The sequence below is a fragment of the Cavia porcellus genome, unplaced genomic scaffold, assembly GCF_034190915.1.
Source record: "Cavia porcellus strain 051 isolate PalLab524CR breed Dunkin Hartley unplaced genomic scaffold, mCavPor4.1 scaffold_10, whole genome shotgun sequence".
Lineage (NCBI taxonomy): Eukaryota > Metazoa > Chordata > Mammalia > Rodentia > Caviidae > Cavia > Cavia porcellus.
Window position 1 is genome coordinate 68,444,029 of NW_026947493.1, and position 12,446 is coordinate 68,456,474.

At 38.2% G+C, this 12,446-nt stretch overlaps 1 protein-coding gene across 1 annotated transcript in view; it reads right to left on the reverse strand.

The window, feature by feature from the left end:
• Positions 1-12,446, reverse strand: part of LOC106025864 (translation initiation factor IF-2) — a 17,981-nt gene continuing 5,535 nt past the window's right edge. The window contains exon 3 of the mRNA XM_063257587.1: positions 1-2,845. The gene's annotated coding sequence lies outside the window, so the exon portion shown is untranslated. The remainder of the gene's footprint in view (positions 2,846-12,446) is intronic.

The following is a 12,446-nucleotide window of genomic DNA, read 5'->3' on the forward strand; positions in this document are numbered from 1 at the left end:
TTGAGTTTTTAATATGTATTGGGTGTTTATTTAAAAAGCATCAAAATTTTCAACATTGACTGGTTTTTGGTGTACAAAGTCTAAAATGGAACATCAGAAATAAACTCCAATACGCCGATAGAACTCTAAAAACAGTCTTTACTTCAATTACTGCACTTATGGCAGCCTGCACACGACAACGACACATTCCATACACACAGGCTCTGCTTACGCCAACAGCACATGTCTTTGGCTTTCCTGGCCTTTCTGTAGGACATACTTGACAACTCGGTGAACTTGCTGTTTTGTCAGGAGGTTCTTACTGTCATATACAATGTGTGGTTAACAGGAACATAAAATATCAATTAAATAAATTAGTAAATTCTTAATATGTACGGTACATTTAGAATAAACATCAACATTTTCACATCAGCTGTGTACTTACTTACAAAACCTCAAAGATAACATCAGAAATAAATTCTTATATGAACTACAATGAAAATACCAATAAAACTTTACCACAAAAATAAGCTTTGAGCTGGGTGTGGTGGTGCATGCCTGTAATTCCAGCACTCAGGAGGTTAAGGCAGGAAGTTGTTTCCAAAAAAAAAAAAAAGAAAGAAAAAAGAAAGGTTTGCTTCCTCTGTCACACCCAAGCAGTCTTCATAACTGCACGCTCCACACATGTCAGGAGCTTCCTAGTATATTGTATAACATCTACTTAGCAAGGGAACAAGATTACAATAAGATAAAATATCAAATATGTGGTAAGTACTTAGCATAGACATCAATATTTTCACGTCAGCTGTCTATTTGCTTATAAAAGCTAAAGATAATGTCTAAAGTAAAAACCTACGTGAACTGCAGTGTAAACACAAACAAAAGTCTGCCACAGAAGTAAGTTTTGCTTCAACGGTCACACCCAAGGCAGTCTTCACATGTGCCAACTGCATGTTCCCTACATAAGTACCGCTTACCCTGATAGCACACACATGTGCACTCTTTTCCTGTACTTTCTTGTAGGGCATATTTGACATGTTTTGTTTTCCTGTTGTTGCAGTAGGCCTTTGTGATGCTGCTCCTACCTGTTCACCTGTCAGCTTACCAGTGTGCTCCAGAATTTTTTTGCATAGTTCCCCAGGCAGAAAGTTTTTTCTCTGCTATAAACGATCTCTCATGAGTTCCAGTCCTCTAAGAAAATGTTTCTGTGATATTTTGCTCTGTTATTTCCTTTGTAAACTATCAAACTATGCCACACTATTTTAGGATCAAGTAGAACACAGCTACTGGCCAATGTTTTGTATTTCAAGTGACATCATAATTGCTGCATAACTCATAAACAATATCTACTCCACGTTTGGTTTTGTTATTGAAAGCTTCTATCTCAGACTTCCATTTTATTGAGGTTTCTCTATCAATATTTCCATCACGGTAACGTGATGACATCATCAGCACCAGTTCGATTTTCTTTGCCACGTATGAGGCCAATGTTTTATCTTTCTGAAACTCAAATATTGCCCTATAAGTGTCTTTGTTTTCAAATTGCAACCTTTCATTTGGAAATTCTGCTTTGTTGCTGTGCACAGTTTCTGTACTGGTCAACTTGGGCTCTGTTATCAAACATAACATCAACTGGAAAATGCTAAACCAATTTTTGCATGTCACATTCTGATTAGTTTGGGAGATAGAAGCAACGAGTCTGTTTACATCATTTGGTTTGTTACTTTACATAAGGATCTGATGGCTGAGTCCCAGGATAAATATCTAAATTAAAATAATATCTTCACACCTGTAAGGGCATAAATTTTTACAACGCATCTTGACCCATCACTGTTCCGTAAGTCTTTTACATTCCTGCAATCACCATGAGAAATCAATGCTAAGTACTGCAGATCTATGAATGCTTTCAGTTCAGCTAGTGAGATGTCATAATAAATACATTTTAAGCATTCCTATCAGTGCATAGAGAAAATTTTACCTGCATTTTAACCTTTGTGTATTTCACAGCATCTTTTATCATTTTGTCTGTTATAATTTCCAACATGAATGGCAGTGCTGGCATTCTGTCCAATATTTCCAGTATTCATCCCTGCGAAGATCTGCACTATATTTTCAGACCTAGTTCTAACATTGGATCTTTCCCTTTGGTTGTGTGGCCATTTCACAACATTTTGACCAGTCAAGTATGTACTCAGGTTGTTGTTTTCTTTGTCACCTGAATCAAGGTGGCCTGTATACTATGTGTCTGTATTAATTAATTCTTGCCTTACTTCACTGTCATAGGAACACACGGCCAGTGTCAAAGTCGCATCATTGTCATCATCATCGTCATCCAACCACACCACTCGTCTGCCATGAAAACATGTATTTCACCGTAATGAGTCATCTTCATTACCCATGCATCAGTGATCTGATGAAACCGTTTTGATTTTCTTCAAAATTGCAAATCTGGTTTTTCATGTGCCATTATACTGAACTGGGCTACTTAATATCACACTTGAATATCACAAGGGATTTAGTGAACTCCATGGGTCTCCTTTTTCTGCACAGGATGCCTGGTGAAAGACCCAGACCAGTTTTCTTTCTCCCTAGCTCTCAAGATGTACCATGGCACCAGGTGTAGTGGTGCACACCTGTATCTCAGCACTTGGGAGGCTGAGACAGGAGTATCACAATGAGTTCAAGGGCAGCCTGCATTATATAGTGAATTCAAGGACAGCCTGAGTCACAGAACAAGACCCTGTCTCAAACTTGCCCACCTCCAAGACATGTCATGGGAAATATCCTGAAAAGCACCCAACAGATTTCAGGGTCTTCACCATTAGGCCATATCCTTCAACAGTGGGAAAGATTTGATCCCGCCGATCTAAAAAAGAAACAATTTAGCTTACTGAAATACAGAATAGGTCAAGTACAAACTAGGGAATGGTGAAAGATGGATACAAAATGGTAGTATAAATTATGATATTATTTTGCAGTTAGATCATTTCTGCAAAAAACATGGAAAGCGGAATGAAATTCCTTATGTTCAGGTTTTCATGTCTCTTTATCTCTGGAAAAGCCCAGAAGCTCCCCCAGTTATGCCTCCCGTTTTGACTCAATGGAATTGCTCTCCCCCAGAGTTGGCTGCCCACCTCTCAGTTGAGGAGCCCCCAGCATGAACAGTTTATCCCCTCTCAACCCCCTTCCCTGCCTGAAATACTCCAGAAGCAACTACAGGGTCATTCAAGTTCTAAGAGTCAAGAGAGGTGAAGGGCCCAGCCCCTCTCCGGGTAACCTTGAGGTGCTCTCATGACTCAAGGCTCCCAGTTTGTGCAGAAGGAGGCAGTGGTTCCCACGCTGTCTTCCTGGCCCATCTGAGCTGGATGAGGTGTGATAAGAATGTCCTCACTTTCCACTTCCAGGACAAGACCAGGCACCTGTGCTTGTCACTGAACAAGGAGGGTCAGTTCCGGGTCCAGGTCCTGTGTTTCCATCTATTTTCAATATGTTCAAGCCTTCGTGGGTGTATCCCACCATTCTGGTGTCTGGAGGCTCCAGGAATGCTGTGCTTCTCAGCTGTGTACCGTCCCAAGAGCAGCAGGGCCAGGAGCAGGCGGGGAGCCACACCGGGGTGTGCGAGGGAGACTGATGTTACTTCCGTTCCTCATCCACCCTAATGTCCACGCAGCAATCTAAAGTGGAGGCTTGCTAACTCAACTCCTAATCTGTCTTCCCAGAGAGGCCACTGTCATTCACTGGAAGAGAAGGCTGATGGGGACACAAGCAGGGTAGTCTTGCAACCTCCTCAGACCCTAAGCTTATTCCCAGTTCCCGAGGAACTATTCTGGTTTGTCTTTCAGGAACACAATGGCAGTTTATAAAAAACCTAGATGGGAAGTGATTATTCAAATTTTCACAGGACTAAGACCCCGCTCCTGTGCGCTTCTGAAAGATCTAGGATTTCTCTTCAAAAAGAAAGACCCCAGTTTGGCTTCACATATAGGTAAGCAGAGGCACATAAATATGCATTGGTAGCTGATCTAATGTCCATCTTTGCCGCCACAGGCTCCTGACAGGATCACCAAGCCCTCTTCTGTTGACAAATATAAACCTTACCTCCTTTCTCATTGTCTTCTGTCAGGTTTCTCTCAGTTTAACCATTGTCCACATTATCCTAATGTGTTTAGGGAGTACACCACTGGTAGGACCTCTTGACTTTTTCAGTGAGAAGTAGCTACGTGAAGACCAAGACCAACACTGCCTCAACAAGTCATAAAGAATGATGGGGATTTATATCTTTCAGGGAAATGAGGCAGGAGATTAGGGCGCAGAAATGAGACTGGACTGTAGGGACTGGCCTGTCAATCATGGAGAGGAGGAGGGACAAAAGAGTGTGATGCACCAATCACGAAGACCTGTCAAATCACAGCACACAACAGCTTCCAGTGCCCACACCTAAGGTCAGAAGAAGGATGCGGGGCGGCAGCCACCATTTGCCTCACTGCCATTTTCCTCTTGCTCCTCAGGTAACCTGCTCTGTTCGTTCTTTTTACAACTTTTTCAGTTGTATTTCTTTTCTTCTCCACTTCTTTAACCTTTAATAAACGTTAAACTTCCAAGTTCTGGTTGTCTTTGCCAGTTCTTCGAACAAGATAGCAAGAGACTGGAAAGGACCATCAGCCCCCAAAGGTGACAAGACCATCTTTGCCTTTCAGGTTTATGGAACTGAATTGCTTTGAGCTCTGTTTTTACTAATATGTTCAAGTTCTTCTATATTTTGGGCATTCTGTCAGAGACTTTACCCTTTTTATCTCATTTCCTCCACTCAGCAGTCTATCAAGTAGGTCCTATTTTTATCTTCATGGTGGAGATGAAGATCAGAGAGATCTTATCATTTGTTTTGAGCAGAGAAACAATTACAGGTGCAAATCCGGATTTGATTCTACTGCATTTTAGTGCCTTTTTTAAGATTTAAAAAAATATATTTTAAAACTAATTTTATTGATACATAATGACCACATTCATCATAGGGAATTTGTACCTGTACATAATTTATCTTTTTTTAAATTAAATTTTTGGTACAATTGAGATATACATAATGATCACATTCATCATAGGGAGTTTGTACTTGTGCACGATAGATCTTGATTCTTGTTTTTTCCCCATTCCCTTCCCCTCCAATTAGTCGCTCTTCCCCACTTATTTACAAAGCTTACTCTCCATTTTACTTCTATTCCTTTTTTCTTTTCCTTTCTTTTCATTTCCCCTCCTCTTTTCCTTGTTCTACTTCCCATTTGAACATTTTCTTTCAGTTTTCCAATAATATCAAACTTTTGGTCCTTATTTATCCTTTTAGTTTCTCATACCAGAGAAGCCATATGATAGTTGAATATATGTGTTTAATTAATTTTGCTTAAGAGTAGGGCGCATATATTTACCTAAAAATGTCTTGAGCCTATCCTTCTTTGTGGCAGAGTAGTACTCCCATGCATAAAAAAAATCCACATTTTATTTATGCATTCACGGGCATTTGGGCTGCTTCCAATATTCAGTTGCTACAAATTGTCTGCTACAAACATGTGCGTATATTATTGTAGTTGATGCTTTTAATTCTTTTGGGAAGATGCCAAGAAGGGGGATAGCTGAGTCGAATGGAATCTCTACTTTCAGTATTTTCAACAATCTCCATACTGGTTTCCAGAGTGGTTATACCACTATACACTCTCATCAATAATGGAGAAGGGTTTCTTTTTCCTCTAGTCTTATCAACAATTGATTTCTTGCTGCTAGCCATTCTTTCTGGAGTGAAATGGAATCTCAGCATTGTTTTCATTTGCCTCTCTCAAAGGACCAGTGGTACTAAACATTTTTTCATACATCTATTTGCCATTTCTACTTTCTCATTTGAGAAGTGTCTATTCATTTCAGATGCCAATTTTTGGATTTCCCTCAGTCTTTAAATTTGAGGGATCTCATGTTGGATTTTTTTGAGTTCTTTATATATCTAAATATTAGTTCTTTATCTGAGGAATAGCTGGCAAAATATTTTTCCCCCTCTGTGGGTTGTTTCTTCATTTTGTTGGTAATTTCTTTTGCTATGCAAAAGCTTTTCAGCAAGATGAGATCCTAGTTGTTGATACTATGTGATATTTCCTGTGTGACTGAGGTTTTGTTCATAAAGTCTTTCCTATACTTATGTCTATAAAGTTCTACTTATTCTAGCTTCCTTCATCTTTAGTGTTTTTGTTTTAATATTTAGATCTTTGATCCATTTCAATTTTAGTTTAGTGCCTGGTGAGTGGTATGGGTCTAATTTTAATCTTTGGCATGAAGAAAGCTAATTTTCCCAGCACCATTTATTAAAAAGGCTATCTTTCTTCCAATGAAAGTGTTTGGATCCTTTGTTAACAATAAGAAGGCTGAGTATATTTGGAGTTATTTCTGTATCTTCTAATCTGTTCCACTGATCCTCAGGTCACTCTTCCCCCATAACCATGCTGTTTTTATTATAGTAGCTTTGTAGTATAGTTTTAAATCAGAGATTGTGATATCTCTGCCTTGCCTTTGTTGCACAGAATTGCTTTTGCTATTATAGGTCTCTTCTGGTTCCAAACAACTAGGTTTGTTTTCTCTAAATCTGTAAGGTATACTATTGTTATTTTAATCAGGTTTGAATTAAATCTGTACAACAATTTCAGAAGTATGGTCATTTTCATTATGTTGGTTGTTCCTGCCCAAGAACAAGGGACATTTTTCCACTTTCTGATACCCTCTTTGATCTCCTTTTCTTTTTTAAATACTGCAGTTCTCAATGTAAAGTTCTTTTATTTCCTTGTTAGATTGATTCCCGAGTGTTTAATTTTTGGGGGGTGAAACTGTGAATAGTGTTATTTCCCTAATTTCTCACTTAGTGACTTGTTATTTAGGTATAGGAATGATTTTTGAGTGTTGACTTTTATACAGCTATGCTATTGAATTTGGTTGTTAAATCTAGAGGTCTTCGGGAGTTGTTGGGTCTTCCATGTAGAGTATCACATCATCTGCAAATAATGATAGTCTAATGTCTTCCTTTCCTGTTCTTATTCATTTTATTTCTTTTTTCTTGTCTAATTGCTCTGCCTAATGTTTCCAGAACTATATTGAATAGGAGTGATAATAGTGGATATCAAAATTTAGAGTGAAAGTGTTTAGTTCTTTTACCATTTAGTATGATGTTAGATGTTGGTTTGTCATAGATGATTTTTACCTTTCTTTTTTAATACCAGGACTTAAACTCAGGACCTCATGCTTGCTAGGCAGGTGCTGTGCTGCTGAAGTATATCCCTGGCCATATATGGATTTTATCAGATTATGATAAAGACCATTTATTCTACTTTCTGCAGGATTTTTATCATGAATAAATGTTGGACTGTGTGAAATGCTTTTTCTGCATTGAGATGATCATGTATTTTTTGGCCTGAGTTCTGTTATGATGGTGTACTACATTTATTGATTTGTGTGTGTGTTGGACCATTCTTGCGTCCCTGGGATGAATCCTACTTGGTCTTGGTGTACAATGTTCTGGATGATTTGTTGCATTCTATATGCCAGTATCTTATTGATCACTTTGCATCTATGTTCATTAGGGAGATTAGCTTCTAGTTCCCTTTTTTAGTTGGATCCTTCTATGGTTTTGTGTCAGGGTAATGCTTGCTTTCAGGAATGAGTTTAGGAGTATTAATGCTATTTCAATTTCATTGAAGTATTTGAGGAATATTGGCAATGGATCTTTTTTAAATTTCTAGAAGATCCAGCCATGAATCTGTCAGGACCTGGGCTTTCCTTATTGATAGGTTTTTAATACATCTTCAATTTCACTGACTGACATTGAGTTATTTATATATTGACTCAAATTTGGTAATTCATGTGTCTAGGAATCTGTGCATTTCTTCTGTTTTTCATTTTATTAGAATACAGTTTTCAAAGTAGGTATTGATTATCTGCATTTTTGAAGAATCTGTTATTATCTCAGCCTTTTCACTCCAAATTGCATGGATTTGAGTCTTTCCTTTTCATTTGGATAAGGTTGCTAAGGGTTTGCCAATTTTGTTTAAGCTTTCAAAGAGCCAACTCTTTGATTCATTGATCCTTTGTATTATTTTGTTAGTCTCAGTTGCATTTATTTCTGTGCTGATCTTTATGATTTCATCCCTTGTAAGATATTTGGGCTAGACTTGATCTTCTTTTTCTAGAATTTTGAGGGTCAACATTAGGTTGTTCATTTGAGCTTGCTGTGTTTTTCTAACGTGAGAATTCATTGCTATAAATTTCCCTCATGAGGAAATTTCACTGCATCCCATATATTTGAGTATGTTGTATTGGCATTGTTGTTTAACTGCAGAAACTGTTTAATTTTTTCTTTAATTTAATCTGTTGTTCAGAGGTGTGTTATTTGATTTCCAGGTGTTTATGAAGTTCTTGTGGCTTCTTTTGCCATTGATTTTCAACGTCATTGCAATTGTGGCCTGATAATATGCATGGGATAATTTCAAATTTATTTGCACTTACTTACACATGCTCTATGAGCTTGTATGTGATCTATTTTGGAGAACGTCCCATGTGAAGCTGAGAAGGGTATATATTCTGAGGTTGTGAGGTGGAATATTCTGTAGATATTTACTAAATCTATTTGTTCAAAAGTTTGGTTCAGTTCTGATATTTCTTGATTTTTTTGTCTAATTGATCTATTAATGACAATGGGCTATTGAGGCCTCCCATTACTACTGTATTAGTGCTTATCTGATTTTTAAAAATGTCTATTAATATCGGTTTTATATAGTTGGGTGTGCAGGTACTTGATGTATATATATTTACGATTGTTTCCTTAACAAGTATGTAGTGACTATCTTTTTCTCTCTTGATTAGTCTTGGCTTGAAATCTACTTTGTCTGCAAATAGAATAGGTACTCCTCCTTTCTTTTTTTTTGTGGGTTCCTATGACTTTCAAAACATTTCTTGTATGCAGCGTATTGTTGGATCTTGCTTTTTGATCTATTTTGCCAGTCTGTTTCTTTTGACTGGTGAATTTAGACCATTTACATTGATAGCTATAACTGATATGTATTGATCTATCCATGTCATATTATTTTCCCATTGCTACTTCCCATTCTTTCCACTCTTTAATTTCTCACCTTTCCTGGGTGATTCACTCTATTGGGGTTCATGGAGTTGTAATCTTCGTTATCTTTTTCTAGGATAATATTCAGAGCATTTTAGAGTGCTGTTTTGGAGGTAATGAATTTCTTCAGGCATTCTTTGTAATGGAGATATTTTATTTCTCCTTGAATTTTGAAAGATAGTTTTTCAGGTACATCAGTCTGGGTTAGAGGCTGTTTTCTTTTAGGGCTTGAAATACTTCACTGCATGCTCTCCTCAATTCAAGAATTTGGGTTATGAAGTATTGTGATTCTGATGGACTTTTCTTTATATGTGATTTGTTTCTTTTTCTGTTCTTGTGTTGAATTTCTAGACTCTTGACTATTTAACACTTTAGTATAGATTTTTCTTGATCATGATTAATTGGAGTTCTATATGTTTCACTTACATGTTGTCAAATTCTTTCCCCCTGCTTGGGAAGTTTTCTGCCAATGTTTCTGTAAGCAGATTTTGTATGTCATTTGCACTATCTCTTGCTTTTTCATTGATTCTGATCAATCTTATTATTCATTTTGTATCATCTAGCAGTTGTTGGGTTGATTTTTCATGATCCCTTGCTATTTTTAAAAATAAACCTTTCTTGATCAGTAACCACAAATCTGTCTTCTAGATCTGATATTCTGTCCTCACATTTGCTGATTCTGCTGTGCATACTTTCTAGAAAAATGTGTTAATCTCCTGGAAATGTTTGAATATGTTTCATGGATTCCATTTCATTCCTATATTTGGGATTCCTAGTTTCCATCATTTTCCTAAGCTCCTCTATTTTCTTAATCTGTATTTACTCTAGATTCACTAACCATGTCCTTAATTATAGTCATCATCTCTTTAGTTATTTGAGAAATTTTTCCTAACTTGACTTTTTCTGGATCTTTATTCATTTATTATGTTACTTCCACTGCTACCCTTTCAGAGAGTTCAGGGTGGTAGCTTTCAAACCATTCCATCTTATTGCCCCCTGGATTTGCCTTGGGCAAGGCGGAGGTCTGGGGTTGCATTTCACTTTTGTGTCTTCTCATTTTCTATTCTAGGTGTAACTGGTTTTTTGCTTTTGAATGTGTTGCAGCATTTGCATCTCTAATTTACTGGGGATAAGAAGTTGCTGCCTATTTGGCCTAGCCCCTGGATTTTTGGTACCAGCCTATATTATTGTTTATGACCCTCAGACAATCCCAGTCTTGACATACAAGGAAGAAGAACTGATTAGAACAATTATGTCACCTTGGCTAAAGTAGTACAGTCAATAATAACAACAGTGGGACTTCTGGATTCCAGGGATGGTGCGGTGTGGGGAGTCCTAAGCAGGGGGAGATATACCCTGCCGACCCAGGAACGAACTAAGCTGAGAGAAGCCATCTGGAAATGCCATCCCGGTGCTACGACTGGAACAGCTAAAGTCTCAGTGCCAAAGCTGGAACCCGCACCTTGAATTTCCTGCCGCCACTGCTGCATCTGAATCGGCACAGCAGGGACACAGGTGTGAAGGCTCTGAGAGCAGGAATCCATGAACCAAATTGAGAACAGAGCTGGCAGGGAGCCCTGCATTGACCTGTGGTGAGTGAGAAGAACCAGGACCCTCCTACAGATGAGGAGGCTCCAACAGAGGACATTCCGGTTCTGGGCAGACTAGCCAGAACAGGACGCTGCAGTGACTTCAGTCACATATTCCCCTCTCAAGCGGGATTGGTGCGGAGCACTTGACCTGGGTGACGCCACAGACTAAGATCCAGTAGGCTAGCCCAAACCAGGTCCCTGTGCCTAGCAGTGTACCCTAATGCAGTGAAGCCTTCAGTAGGTTAACTGACATGGAGGGGCGGGCCCAGCATAGGCTGCCCAGGTCTGTGTCTCCCTAGTACACTGCAGTGGGCGGGAACACCTAGCAGGCAGGATTCAAACAAACTGTAACTGGCAAAGAAAGAAACTGTGCCTCCTATATATGCTTATATGGAAGGAACAAAAAGTATGGGAAGAGGAAGCAATAAAAAAGGGTCCTCAGTCCCCAATCCTGAGAACCCTGATCCAGAAAAGGTAAATGCAAAGGAGAATGAGGACAGAAAACATACAATATCAGGCACGGCACCAATAGACATAAAGCAATATCTCCAGGACCTCATAGACGAGTTCAGAAATGAAGTATTTAACCAAGTAAAGCAAGATATAAGTAGAATAGTTAGAGAAATGCTAAGCACCTCCCAAGAAAAAACAGATGGTGGAATGGAAAACAGAAAAAAAGGGGAGAATTGTTTGATAAAGAAAACAGAGAAAACATAGAATACATGAAGCAGGTTCAAAGAGATTACCAGGAAACTAAAAACTCTATTGAAAGCTGGCATAACAGCTTACAAGAAACAAAGGATAGTTTATCTGAACTGGAGGACAGATTTGTAATGTGGGAGCATGAAAGGAAAAACTTCTTAAAAGTAACAAGGAAACAAGCATTAACAATACAAAGGCTAGAAGATGACAAGAGGATCTATAACTTAAGAATTAAGAATGTAAAGGAAGAAACAGGGACACAAACCAATGAACTGCAAAGGCTATTCACAGAAATAATCAAGGAGAACTTCCCTAATATGGGAAAAGGTAAAGATACTCAGATCTATGAGGCATACAGGACCCCAGCTACCTACAACCCAAACAGAACTACACCCAGGCATATAATAATCAAAATTCCAGAAATCCAATATAAGAACAGAATATGAAAAGCTGTCAGAGACAAGAAACAGATCACTTACAAGGGAACACCCATCAGAATTACAGCAGACTTCTTGCCACAAACCATCAAATCACCAAGAGCATGGGGTGAAATAATTCAAGCTTTGAAAGACAATAACTTCCAGCCAAAAGTGATATATCCTGTACAATTGTCCCTAGAAATTAAGGGAGAAACAAGGTGCTTCCAGGATAAAGAGGAAGTAGGGGAATTTGCAACCACCAATTCAACTCTACAGAGAATACTGCAGGACATTCTAAAAGAGACAAGTATCAGGATTCCAGAAACAGTGGCAGAGAGGCCACAATGAATGGAGCAGAAAGTGAAATGAAGAAGACAAACTGACAAGTAATGACAGAAAAAGAGCTCAACAGAAATGAGGCAGAGATGGTAGGAACAGCTATTTTGGAGAAAATAAGATATCATAATAGCTAATGCTGATTTAATATCATCTTGTTTTTTTTTTAATATCATCTTGTTTTGAAGTTCCATCAAGCTTTTGTTCTTCTGTCTCCAGCGGTCTTAACATGTTGTATCTTATTGGATTTTATTATATGTGATAATATAAACAAAAGCT